The sequence below is a fragment of the Lactuca serriola genome, chromosome 4 (genome assembly GCF_051521515.1).
Source record: "Lactuca serriola cultivar US96UC23 chromosome 4, Lser_US96UC23_V15, whole genome shotgun sequence".
In the NCBI taxonomy this organism is placed as follows: Eukaryota; Viridiplantae; Streptophyta; class Magnoliopsida; order Asterales; family Asteraceae; genus Lactuca; species Lactuca serriola.
Genome location: NC_136411.1, coordinates 219,879,402 through 219,893,445, shown reverse-complemented (window position 1 = coordinate 219,893,445; position 14,044 = coordinate 219,879,402).

Sequence of the window (14,044 nt, the reverse complement as noted above, 5' to 3'; positions counted from 1 at the left end):
TTTCTTTGAAAATTTTCATACCATGTCCTCAGTTTTGAGTACAGACACACCCAAGAGTGTATCTGAATCCCTCAAACCAAGGCTCTGGTACCAACTTGGAACACCAAAAAATCATGACCAAAAATTTTGTTTTTAATTTAATAACAAAACCATCATAGCCGCCGTGAAGTGTTTGGATGCAAAGGCCGTTGACGACCTTTCGATCTTCTTCGGTTCTCACTCTTATATCATATCAGCCCCCCATCTCGTTCAACAACAAGCCCAAGCCCTTCTCCTCAAAGAGCACTAGTTGCCTTTCAAATTCTAAAAAATCCAAAAGGTGTTCTCATAAGTGTCAACCATTCATTCAGAACATATCATATCAGAGTATCATGTCTAAAACCTTATTTTAGTCTATCAGAGTAAAACATCTCAGGCTAAACAAACAATGGTGTGTGTCATGCAATCACCTCGAGCTCCTCCCTCCGCTATCGGAAGTACCTGAAACCAAAACTAATACTGTAAGCACGAAGCTTAGTGAGTTCCCAAACCTACCACATACCACCAACATAAACACATGTTGGGACCCCGCCTGCTACATCGGGACTTGCCCGGCATCAGACTAGCTCCGACATCGGGCCCCGCCTGGCATCAGGCCCTGCCTGGCATCGATCCCCGCTCGGTATATAGATCTGTTTCTCTTAGGCCCCGCCTGTCTCTGGGCCTCGCCCACTAAACGCATGCAAACATAACACATAACAAGTGGCTAATATACTCTACTATACTCCTGATCTAAGGCCTCGCCTAACTAAGGCCTCGCCCCTCTCCTGCTACTGACGGGTCATGGAACCCCGTCCACGCTCCTGCTGATAGTGAGATATGGGCACCCGCCCACACTCACCTCTCTCCTATCTTGGGCCTCACCCCTACTCTACTACTAATGAGATACGGAACCCCGTCCATACTCTGCTAGTGGTGAGATACGGGACCTCGCCCACCCTCACCCCCTACCAGGCACATATGAGTATAACACAGACAACAAGTATAAACTATCATACAAACATTCCTCGGGCACCTGCTCGGCATCGGACCTTGGTCCGGAAGCACATACTAGCACACAGTGCCTAGGGCTAACCCCTGGGTCTTCCTACTCATAAACTAAATGGGACGGCATTGTGGCCTTAGACCCATTCACATAGTGAGGAGACTCACCTCGCACTGCTAAACCTTGTTGCTACTCCTCTGGTTGTTGACTGGCAATATCCTGAATTGCTGACCCTTCGGCTTCCCAAACTACCAATACCAAACATCACTTAGTCCAATACAATAATCCTTCTTATGGTACAATGACCATTCTACCCCTAGCCCAACTTGTTCCATATCTAAGGCCCAAAACTAAGGCCCAATACTAGGTAAGCTTCCCAAGCCCACTACTGGCCCAATTTGCTAAATCGGGCCTAATCCCTCTAATGGGCCTTACCCTAAGCCCAAACATTTCCTTGGCCCATATTATCTGACTTTTGATGGACCACTAAGGCCCAAGAACCCAAAGGATGGCCCAAACCGCGGCCCAAAATGCAAATCCCAAACTAATAGAGTACGCGAAGCGTATATTCACGTACGGTAAGCGTACTAGCCACTAGTGAGTACATTGGGCGTACCAGCACGTACACTCAGCGTAACCCCCCTGTTAAGCCCTTTTCTCATTAAGTGCTTAATACTCCACTTTAGAAGCTACAAATATAGATCCTGGTCCTTTTCCATGTCTTAATCCATAAATTCACTGACTTTGTGACTTAACTTGGCCCAGTCAAGCCTAAACTCCCAAAATGACATTCGTCTTCCATAAAGAGGGCTAGATCTCATGCATGAACCCATTAAGACGTTCGAGATGGAGACTTTATTGCTTATGGGACCTTTTTTGCTCTAAGGGTGGCAACCCTAAGCTCAAAAACTAGGTTTCATCAAAAAGGTCCATTATTTGGACCTAAAAAGGTCCAAATCTCCATAAACCTAAATCTAAACTTTTATAAGGAAAGTTGGAAGCTTTATACCTTCTGGGGTTTGTAAATGAGCTGGAGAACTTGGATCAAAAAGTTATTCCTTGATCAATGAGACTCCAAGATGATCACTCCTCTCCAAGAACACTAAAATGCACTCAAAATGGCCTTGCATGCTCCAAGAACACTCAAAAGGGCTTAGGGTTTCCTAGCAGCTCTTTAGGGTGAAATGGAGGCTAAATCTTGAGGTTATAATGTTCCTTATATAGTGGCACACCCTAACTTTAGGGTTTCTGGACTCTGGACGTACGTTGGGCGTACGCCAAAAACCAACTGTGACCATTTCCCTAGTATGTTGGGCGTAACCCAGCTTACGTTGGGCATACCCACACGCCTTCCACTTTGCATGCATGGTCCTTCTTTTCCAACTTTTCCATTAAGGGACCATTAATGTCAGAAACTTCAAAATGTTATAGCTCCTTTGTTCTGAGTCCATTTCCGACGAACTTTATATCCACGAAAAGGTGGCGAGCAGCCCTTCGCTTCTCGCGACACACCTTGGCCTGAAATTCTCAAATAAAAACTTCAAGACCTATAAAAGACCAAAACGCCCCAAGCCTCGGGCTTTTGAAATCCAATAACAGATACTTTCAGAACAGGGTGTTACACTTCCCCTCGACATCAGCATTCATATGAGCATGCTCTGCATGGAATGTATACTCCCCCTATACGTTAGATATTGAATTCAAGTGCTCCCCTTCCACTTGATCACCTTGCAACACTGGGTGATTTTTTACTTGTATTCGAGAATTCGTTACGGATTTTGAAACTTCATCATCCTGAGTTATAGTCAAATCATCATAATGCTTCGATGCTTCAGGAATATGATTATCTATTGCATGTACTTATGCATCTATTACCCTATCAGGAACACTAAAGACATGGATAAATTTCACATTAGGTTTTTGATTGTTAATGATTTCATAAGGGATGATAATTAAACGGCGATGAATGAAAGATCTATTTTGAGTAAAACAAGCTATCAAAACTGCCTCTACCCAAAGATATTGAGGTAGATTCGTATATGTGAGCATAGTCCTCGCTGCTTCGCATAGTGATCAGTTCGCCGTTCAACAACACCATTTTGTTATGGTCTGTAAGGAGATGAAAAATTATGATCAATTCCAAGATCAGTCAAAAATTTATCAAGAACTTGATTCTTAAATTCTATCCCATTATCACTTTTGATCTTTCTCACTTTCTTGTGCAAATTGGGTTTGATATGCTTAATCAAATCAATCATTGCTTGATTAGTGTCAGACTTATGTCGAAGAAAGTATACCCAAGTGAACCTTGAAAAATCATCAACAATGACCAAAATGTATTGTTTCTTGTTAAGAGTCTCAATAGTCGAAGGGCCACAAAGATCAATGTGAAGTAATTCAAGAGGTTCGATGATCTTCCGATCAATGACTATTGGATAACATTGATGATGTTGCTTCCCTTGTTCGCATGTTGCACATAACGAATCGTTATCAAATTTTAAAATAAGTAACCCATTTACAAAATCATTTACCACCAATTTTTTCTGATTTTTGAAGTTCAAGTGAGAAAGTCTTCTATGCCACAACCAGCTTAGATCTGAGAAAGCTTTTGAAAGTAAACATACTCAGGGAACACCAACAATTGGCTTGATATCAAGACTTAACATATCTCCTTTTCTTTTTCACTTGAGCAACACTTCTTTGGTTTCTTTGTTTGAAATAACACTTCCTTCTTCATCAAATACTACTTGATTGACAGTGCCGACAACAAGTTGCGAAACACTTATCAAGTTATGTTGAATACCTTCGACATATGCTACTCAATTAACTGTGAACTTCACATTCGTTACTTTGCTATATCCCTTAACTTTGCATTTATTATTATCCCCAAACATCACTACTCCAGCATTTTCCAGGCTTCAATAATCTCTTAAATTTTCTTTCCTACCAGTCATGTGACGAGAACAACCACTATCAATATACCAATGTTCATCATCTTGTTCGTCACATAAAACCTGCAAGTAGTGCAAAAATTTAGGTCCCCAAGGATTTTTGGGTCCTTGGTGATTAGGTTGAAATGCATTATAAAACGAAGATCATAAAACCCAATTACGAACTTTAGATTTGAAACTATCGAATAAGTCAACTTCAATAGACTTAGGAATCGAAATGAAATCATCTACTGGTTTAGAATCAACACTGACTTTCCCTTTTTCTTCTGTGGTGCATTTGGCCTCAACATTTGCTTTTGGAACAGCTCTCCATTTTTGAACTGATGGATTTGATTCCATTTATGATGTTCTTCCATTTTGTGATTCGTTCAAGTACCTTTCATAAGAATTCTTGATTTCCTCATGTGATAACTTTCCAGGCTGAAACACTTTTCCTTTTCCTTCAAGCCAATGAGTTATGTTCTTCACATCAGTTTTTCCTTTGGCAAACAAAGCATTGACTTTTTGCTTCGTATAAGGATTAGGAAATTGAGGTTGTGTGGATTTGAATGATTCATTTCTTGTCCTATTGAATGTCATCTTATCGAAGTGTTTTTTGGAAATTTTGATTGTGCATGGGATTGAAAACGATTTTGAAAGCTATTATTATAACCAACATTATTTCAATTAAAAACTTTTTGAGTATTCGAAAACCTTCTTTGACTATTAAATTGTTCAAAATTCCTCTGGTTTTGAAAACTATTCTTTTGAAAATTATGTTGACAAAACCTTGTATTTTGATGATTATGATCATAAATCCTTTGTGATTGGTTTTGAACAAAATTTGAAACTTTTGGTTTCTGAACAACCGAGGATTTATTCGGTTTTTGAACTTTTCTTTGATCTTTTGAAAAAATTTGTTTTTGAGTGAAATTGTTCTGAACAAAAGACTTATTGAAAGAAGAAGTCTTAACTTGTTCATTTGTTTTCTTATCAGATGATTTTGATAACAAATTTTTTTTTCTTTTGAGACTCAATATTTTTCCAATAAACCTTTTTCCTTGCTTTAGACATTGAAATTCCTTCATCTTTTGAAATCTTTTGAATTTGTTCATAAAACTTTTGTGCTTTTGTGGTTTGAGTTTGAGAATCAGATTCATTTGAAGGTTTTCCATCATTTACTTGGTCTTTCTTATCACCCAAACTCTTTGTGGCTTATGTCTCTTAAATGTTGATGAATATTTGTTAAGATTGTTTTTGAAAGTGCTTTGAGTTAAGAAAAAACCTTATTTCAAAACTGCTTTGTTGTCCTCATCAACAATATTTTTCATCTCAGGTTTACTTTGTCACCATTTCCTGAGGTGACAAACACTTGATTTGGAAAAAAACAACATCATCAGTGCATTTGAAGTTCAGATACACCACTGAATTTGATTCGAGATAATGAGGACATTTTTCCTTCATTACCTTGTGGGCTTTCTCTGTTTCCTCATACACTTGATCAACAACAACTCTTGGAATAGTTGTCTTACCAGATTCAACTTCATCATCATCACTATCAGTTTGACTTTCTTCGATAATTACACAGTCACGGTCATGAACTTTCGAATTCGAGGGTTGGTTAGTGTTATTCCTAACCAAAGATTCATCACATTTTTCTTTACCCTTGTTTATTGAAGTGACATTAATGACAAATAAATTTGAACAGTCAACAACTTCCTCCTCCTCAATTTCACTGATATTATCATAATCATCTTCGATATCAGCAAAATTGGTTTGTGAGTCAGATGTCGAATTCTCAGTTCTTTTCAAAATTTTCATTTGTTCGTTTTTGGTCAAGGTATTATTTACTATATCACCAAGATCATTTTCATCTAAACATTCATCAATCTTAACAATACCATATGCATATTAATCATTTGGGACCTTGTCAAACTCAGATATCTTTTTCTCACAGTCATAGGAAGTCGAATCACTTTTTCTCCCTTTCGTAAGCTAAAATGGGTAAAAGCTTCCTATGTTGTTCTCTACTTATGTCTAATGAATGATGCAAATCATTCAATTTACCATAAAGTCTTTTAGTAGAGTTATAATAGATGTTTCTCTGTTTTAGCAAAATACAGTTATCCATAAAAATACTATCTCTATCACACATAACACTTTTCAATTGTAATTCAATGTTATTTATCCTACTTCGCTTCGACTCCAGTCTTTTTTGACAATCTAGTAGTAAGGATTTTGAATTTTCATCATCACTACTAATAGAAATAAGCATGTCATTAAAGCAAGATAGAGTATTATCGAAATCAGATAGAATGGCATTATATGAACTAAAAGGAATTTCAAAGGATTCGAGAAGAGTACGTACCTTAGATGTCATAGGAGACTTGTCAAAACTAGTAGTAACAAAGCATTTTCCAGTCACCATCTCTTCTTCATCACTTCCCTCTTCGAAATTGGCATACATAGCACCATGCGTGGGATTTCGCATTTCCTCATGGTCTGATCCAGATGACTAGATTTGATATGTACCATCCTCTTCACTACTTCCTTTATCCACCAAAGACATACCTTTCGTTTTTGTTCTAACCTCTTCAAGCCACTCCATATAGTAGGCTTCGTCTTTCACTCTATTCTTCTTCTCTTCGCTCTTCCTTAACATACAATCACCAGCCATGTGGTTCGCACCATTGCAATAATGACAATCGAACCCAAAGTCACCCTTTAGCTTCTTCTCTTTCTTTGCATCATCAGACTTAACCTCCTTCTTTTCCACTTTCTTCTCATATCTCACATTCTTCACAAACGAACTTCCTTTCGATTCACTTGTTTTAGACTTCGAATTAAATGTCTTCGTGAAAAAATTCTTCACTTTATTGTTTGAGTAAAATGCCACAGCTTCATCTTCAGAATTAACAATTAGTCCTTCATCTTCTGATCCTTCAATCTCAGTTGACACGATCTCAACTTCTCTACTTGTCACCTTTGACATCAAATCTAGAGAACCAACCAAACTTATTCTTATTTCCTTAGCTATCTTGTTAACTTCGATTTCATGAGCCTTTAACTCATTGTAAAGATAACTAAGAGAAAAGTTGTCGAAGCATTTTTGGGTTTTTATCATCAAACTGACATTACGCCACTCCTTACGAAGACCCATTAACAAAGTCAAGTTGTACTCCATTGTCAACTTGTTGACTCCATATCTACTACACTTGAAGATTAATTATTCAGACGATCATAGTAAAGCTCAACATCCTCACCTTCTTTCTGCTTGAATTCTCCTAACTCAAGCAGACATTGCTTAACAGAACTCTTTTTCGTTTTCTCACTTCCTTGGTACTTCTCCTTCAATTTGTCCTAAATTTCTTTGGCATTAAAACATCCATGGACAAAGTTATACACAATAGGTGGAAGAGCACCATGCAATTCATGCGTACATCTCTTATCATTTACTTTGAACTTGTTAGATTGAGTAGTAACATCAATAGATGAACCAGCTTTTCCGACATTAGAAAGCATCGATGGACGAAAGTTACTGCTCTTAACACACCTCCATAAATCTCCATCTAAACCAGTGAGATAATCCTCCATCCTGTCAGCCCATTGTTCATATTATTCGAGAATTAACATAGGAATTTTTGTTGAAGAACCCAAAAGATGATAAAACCCTGACATCGTGTTCATATTGAAGTTAGCCATTTGTTGTACGGATGAGATTTGAGAAAAGATTCAAAAATTAAGATCTGATGGATGAAAATTCCAGAAAACAAACACATAATAATCGAGATAACAAACTAAAAGCAGAATTGAATCAATACAGATGATCCAAAAAGATTTTCAGAATCAAAAGTGCGGAATATTTTGAATCTAGAATGAGATTCATAAACTTTTGAGAAACTAAGAAAATCAAAGATCAACTATATGAATCCTGCTCTGATACCAAATGTAGATTTCATAGATCGTGTATATGAAATGAAATTAGAGTATGAATCAAGCAATAACACAGAATCGTAAATATATTTTGTTTGGCTCAATATTACTTCTGAAAGATACAGAGAATGTTTTAGAGTAAGAATATCGAAGGCTCAAAAGTTACTCTAAATCTATCATCTATCCCTATTTATAGGATTAACAAAAGTAAACAAAAATACACAAGGGTTAATACACTAACACTTCGACATACAGATATGCCCTTATGAAATACAGACAACACAGACTTTGATACTAACAAAGAACTAAGGACGATTCGACACCTCACAACTAACTTCGACCTCAACACATTTATGTATAATCAATGCACAACCAACTCGTAAACAACAACTCATATATCTCCATTTCAAGATTATAAGATATTATCGTCTCAAAATTACTCGTGATAAAATCCATGAAGTAATTCTCTGAGCGTGGATTAATCCAATACTTAAATCCCCATTTCAAAAGTACTCATGAATACTGTAGCAAACTATTGCCATGTCTAAGCCCTTAGACATTTTGTAGTCTGATTCATGACATTCTTAATTCACTACTTACTTCCAAAAGTATGATCATTTATGGATATTTGAATAATCCAATTATTCAAGAAGTAAAACATGCTACATGAAACACAATAATAAACAATTGACAAAAGATAGTAAACAATACTCATAAATAAATCTCTATTATTTGTTCATCAAATGTCAATTACATTTATTTGCTATAAGTTTCTAAATATCTATCTAACTACTAAAACTAGTATAATCTTTCAAACCAATGCTCCTTGCATGTTGAACGTGCTTAACCCCACTTAGACCCTTTGTGAGGGAATCTGCAGGATTCTCTTCTAATGATACCCTTTTCATGATGAGGTTTCCTTCTTCTACTCTATGTTTGATAAAATGGTATTTTCTGTTGATATGTCTTGATCTTTCATGATCTTTTGGTTCCTTGGTCAATGCAACCACTCTTTCATTATCACATAAAATCTCCAATGGCTCTTTATGGCTGGCACAACTCCAAGGTCTCCGATGAATTTCTTCAACAATATAGCCTCCTTCAATGCTTCGATTGCAGCTAGGTATTCTGATTCACAAGTAGAATCTGCCACGGTCTCCTATTTGGAACTTTTCCAAGTTATTGCTCCTCTATTAAGGGTAAACACCCATCCAGATTCAGAATGGAAGTTGTCTTTGTTTGTCTGAAAACCGGCATCACTATATCCTATTACTCTCAAATCATCACTGCCACCAAGAACACAGACCCAGTTATTAGTTCTTCGTTGATACTTAAGAATATTCTTCACTGCTATCCAATGAGCTTTACTTGGATTTCCCTGATATTGACTAACCATGCTCAATGCAAAAGCCACATCAGGGCGAGTACATGTCATAGCATACATGATCGATCCAACAACGGAAGCATATGGAACTCGACTCATTTCTACTATCTCAGCATCACTACTCGGACTTTGAGTGCTCAAAGCAAAAGCCACATCAGGGCGAGTACATGTCATAGCATACATGATCGATCCAACAACGGAAGCATATGGAACTCGACTCATTTCTGCTATCTCAGCATCAGTACTCGGACTTTGAGTCTTGCTCAGTTTGATATTTCTCTGGATAGACAACTCTCTTTTCTTGGAGTTCTCCATGCTAAAATGCTTTAACACTTTATCAAAATATGTACTTTGACTAAGTCCAATTACTCTTTTACTCCTATTTCTCAAAATCCTTATCCCTAGGATATAGGCAGCCTCTCCCAGATCCTTCATAGCGAAACACATTCCAAGCTAAGACTTAACTTCTTGCAAAGCTGGAATGTCATTCTCTATAATAAGCATGTCATCAACATACAACACCAGGAAGGTCACTATACTCCAACTGGCTTTGACATATACACAAGATTCATCTTCACTTCTAGAGAAGCCAAACTCTTTAACTTTATCGTCAAAGCAAAGATTCCATCTGCAGGAAGCTTGCTTCAATCCATAGATTGATTTCTCAAGCTTACACACTCTATCGGGGTACTTACCATCCACAAAACCCTCTGTCTTATTCATGTAAACATCCTCAGCCAACTTCCCATTAAGGAAAGTAGTTTTGACATCCATCTGCCAAATTTCATAGTCATGAAACACAACTATAGTTAACATTACCCTAATAGATTTGATCTTAGCTACCAGTGAGAAGGCCTCATCATAATCAACCCCTGGGGTTTTAGTAAAGCCCTTTATATCCAGTCGAGCCTTGAAGGTGTGCACCTTTCCATCCATGTTGTTCTTCTTCTTAAGATCCATTTGCATCCAACCATCTTACGACCTGGTACATTTTCAACCAAATTCCAAACTTGATTGTCATACACAGACTTGATCTCACTGTCCATTACCTCTTTCCATTTGGCAGAATTAGGGCCCGCCATAGCTTCCTTTTAGTTAGAAGGTTCATCTAAATTTACCAGTGTATTATCACTGATAAACGTGTCACCATCTATAGTAATATGGAAACCATAAAACTCAGGTGGCTTTCTAACTCTACTGGAATGTCTAAGAGGTAAAGACTCGTCAATTTTTTCAACTGGAATATCTTCCTCGGGTTGAGCTATAGCGTTTTTAGAGGTTCTTTCATCGTTTGACTCTTGAATTTCTTCAAGATCAATTGTACTCCCACTGTCCTCTTTGGATATGAGCTCTCTCTCGCGAAAGACTCCCCTTCGTGCTAAGAAGACCACCTTCTCACTAGGTCTATAGAACAAATATCCAAAGGACTTATGTGGGTAGCTGATGAAAATACATCTCTCACTTCGAGGTTTAAGCTTGTCGTGAGTCTCTCATCTAACGAAAGCTTCACAACCCCAAACCTTGATATGTGTCAATGAGGGAACCGTCCCTATCCATATCTTGTGAGGTGTTTTGGAAAACTTCTTAGTTGGGTCTAGATTATGAATGTGGGTGGCAATCTCTAAGGCATACCACTAGAATGAGATTGGAAGTGAAGCTCGACTCATCATGGAATGAACCATGTCCAACAAGGTCCCATTTTTCCTCTCAGCCACACCATTAAGTTATGGTGTCCTAGGAGGTGTCAGTTGTGAAACTATTCCACATTCCTTGAGGTAGTCGTAGAATTCGATACTAAGATATTCACCACATCTATCGAATCTAAGCATCTTGATCTTCCTGCCCAATTGATTCTCGACTTCTTGTTTGAACTCTTTGAACTTTTCAAAGGTTTCTGACTTATGCTTGATTAAGTAGATATATTCATATCTGCTATAATCATCAGTAAAAGTCACATAGAATCTTTTTGCATCCCTTGTGGTGGATCTAAAGGGACCACACACATCTGTGTGTATGAGATCCAACAATCCTTCACCTCTTTCACAAGAACCAGTAAAAGGTTTTTGTCATCTTTCCAATTAAAAAAACTTGCACGTATCTTTTGAACTTAAGTCAAATGATGCCAACACTCCATCCTTTTGGAGTTGGGCAATGCGTTTCTTGTTGATATGTCCAAGACGACAATGCCACAAGCATGATTTCTCTAAACCGACGGATCAATTTGAAGAACACTATTACCTAAATCGTCTACAACCATCACAGTTTCATACTCACCATCACAAGGTAATGTTTCAAAACAAAATACACCATTTTTAGAAGCATAATAGATTCATTCTCATTATCAAAAGAATATCTAAAATCTTGTCTATATAAAGCATGAAATGAAATGATGTGTTGCGTCATCTCTGACGAATAGCAACATCTGTTTAAATCTAAATATAACCCACTACTAAGCACTAAGTTATAAACACTAATCTTGGTACCAGGTGATGATCTCTTATTGCCCATTATCAGTTTCATTCTCTCATGCTCCACATCCTCACATCTTTTTAGCCCCTGCAAATCAGAACAAATGTGAAAACCACATCCTATGTCAAGGACCCAAGAATGAGAATATGATGAGTTTTTTGGATACGATAGTGTAAATACCGGTTGAGGTTGGCTTCAATTTCCCATCCTTTATTTCAAGTATTTAGGGCATCTTTGTTTCCAATGCCCTTTCTCATGATGGTAAAAGCAAGTAGCCTCTTTAGGATGAGTGGCGGGGGCATCAGAATTGGTCTTTCCTTTGGATCCATTACTTGAGGACCCAGCTTGGGACTTTCCCTTCCAATTCTAATTAGGAGGATCTTTCCTCTTCTTCCCCTTTCCTTTCCCAATGGCCAAGACTGGAGTAGAAAATTAGGAGTGGAGGCAACACCTTTTCCCTTCATTCCACTCTCAGCAGTTCGCAGTAGGTTCTGAAGTTGAGCCAATGTGGTCTCTTGGTTTTTCAAATGATAAGTCTTGATAAACTGGTCATAACAATTGGGCAATGAGTGCAAGGCTATATCAATATCTAATTCCTCATCAAATTTCACATTGAGCTTCATCATGCATTCCATATATCTTTGCATTCGTTGCAATTAGATGCTGACAGACTCTCCTTTTTTTCATTTTGTTGGTGTTGAGGGACTTTACGACTTCATACTTTTCATGAAGAGATCGTTGGTGGTACTTTTCCACCAAGTCCTTGTTCATCTCGTACGGCCAGTAATCCTCATATAACCTTTGTAGCATAGGAGTCATAGTAGCCACCATGATGCATGCCACTTTGATAGCATCAATGTAGTGTCTCCTATACTCAGCTAGTTCTTCAGGAGTAGCTTTTGTTTCATCAACCTCGAGCAGTTCCTTTTCGAGCACATACTCTTTATCCTTGAAATGTGGAGCCATCTTGATGTTTCACATCCAATCATTATAATTGGTGCCATCAAAGGTAACCCTCAAGCAGAGGTTTGAGAGTGAGAAGTTGTTGGAGGAGTTGGTGTTGGAGGAGGAACCAGAATCCTCATTGGGAGCTTACATCTGAAAAGGAGAACAACAAGTTTTAGTTAGATAAGAAGATTCCTCAATATAACATCCAAATGAAATATTAAGGCTGGGATCCAACTATATATTTCACAACATAGAAAAGGGATGTTGTAATCTAATTGTGAAATAAAGAAAGGTAGGTAAATGACGATTTACCAATTTCACCATGAAAACAAAATTTTGAACGAATTAGGTTTTAAATGAAATTCTTGTTGGATTAATGTCTAAGTCCATAACTATATTTGGTATGTACTTGACCCGACCCGGCATGGTCCATTTGGGTTGCACTTCACCGACACAATTTATATGGATAATCTTTTGAGAATAGTATGTTTATGATTAATATTAATATATTATAAGTTCTAATATATTAATATGGAATCATATTATTTAATTAGTATTGATCAAGAATTAATTTATAATTAATTAAGTGATCAAAAGGAACTAATTAAATATGGACTCTTATATATATGGAATGGGCCAAGTTCATTTAGGTTGGGCTAAGCTTTCATGGATAGTCCATGGAGTGTTTAACCCATGGATCCTAGGAAATGAAAGGTCATGGGTATTAGGGTTTAACCCTAATCCTCCACACTATATAAAGATGTCCTTGGTTGGTGAAATTGGGCACTAGTGTGGTACACTAAGAAGGGCTAGCCAATTTCACTAGAGAGAACCAAGTATCCATATTCTCTAAAGTCTTCCAAGGTGTTTTGGTGATTTGTGATTCCATTTGAGGCTTCCACACTATTGGGGCTAAGCTCTTAAAGCTTGAAGACATCAAGCTACATCAAAAGGTATGTCATCTAACTAGTACTTTGTAGTATAAGAACTTCATAATATGCTAGTTAGGATTAAAGCCTTGGAAAGTTCTTATTTGCATGTATTATAGAGAAAACATAGATCCAAGGTTTATAGGGTTGCATGTACACCATAGGAGTGTTAGAATGCTCAAAACCCAACAGTGGTATCAGAGCCTAGGCTTGTTTTCTTGTTGTACTTGCAAAACTGCTTAAAAAATCGAAATTGTTGCTGTCTGATCATCAGACTCGGCGAGTCCATCAGGAGACTAGGCGAGTCCATGCCTAAAAAGTGATCAAATCGATCCAACTCACGGAGTTGGTTCATGCACTCGACGAGTTGGACCCCCAGACAGCATAAATTCGACTTTTTGGCTGGAATTGGACTAGGAACATTACC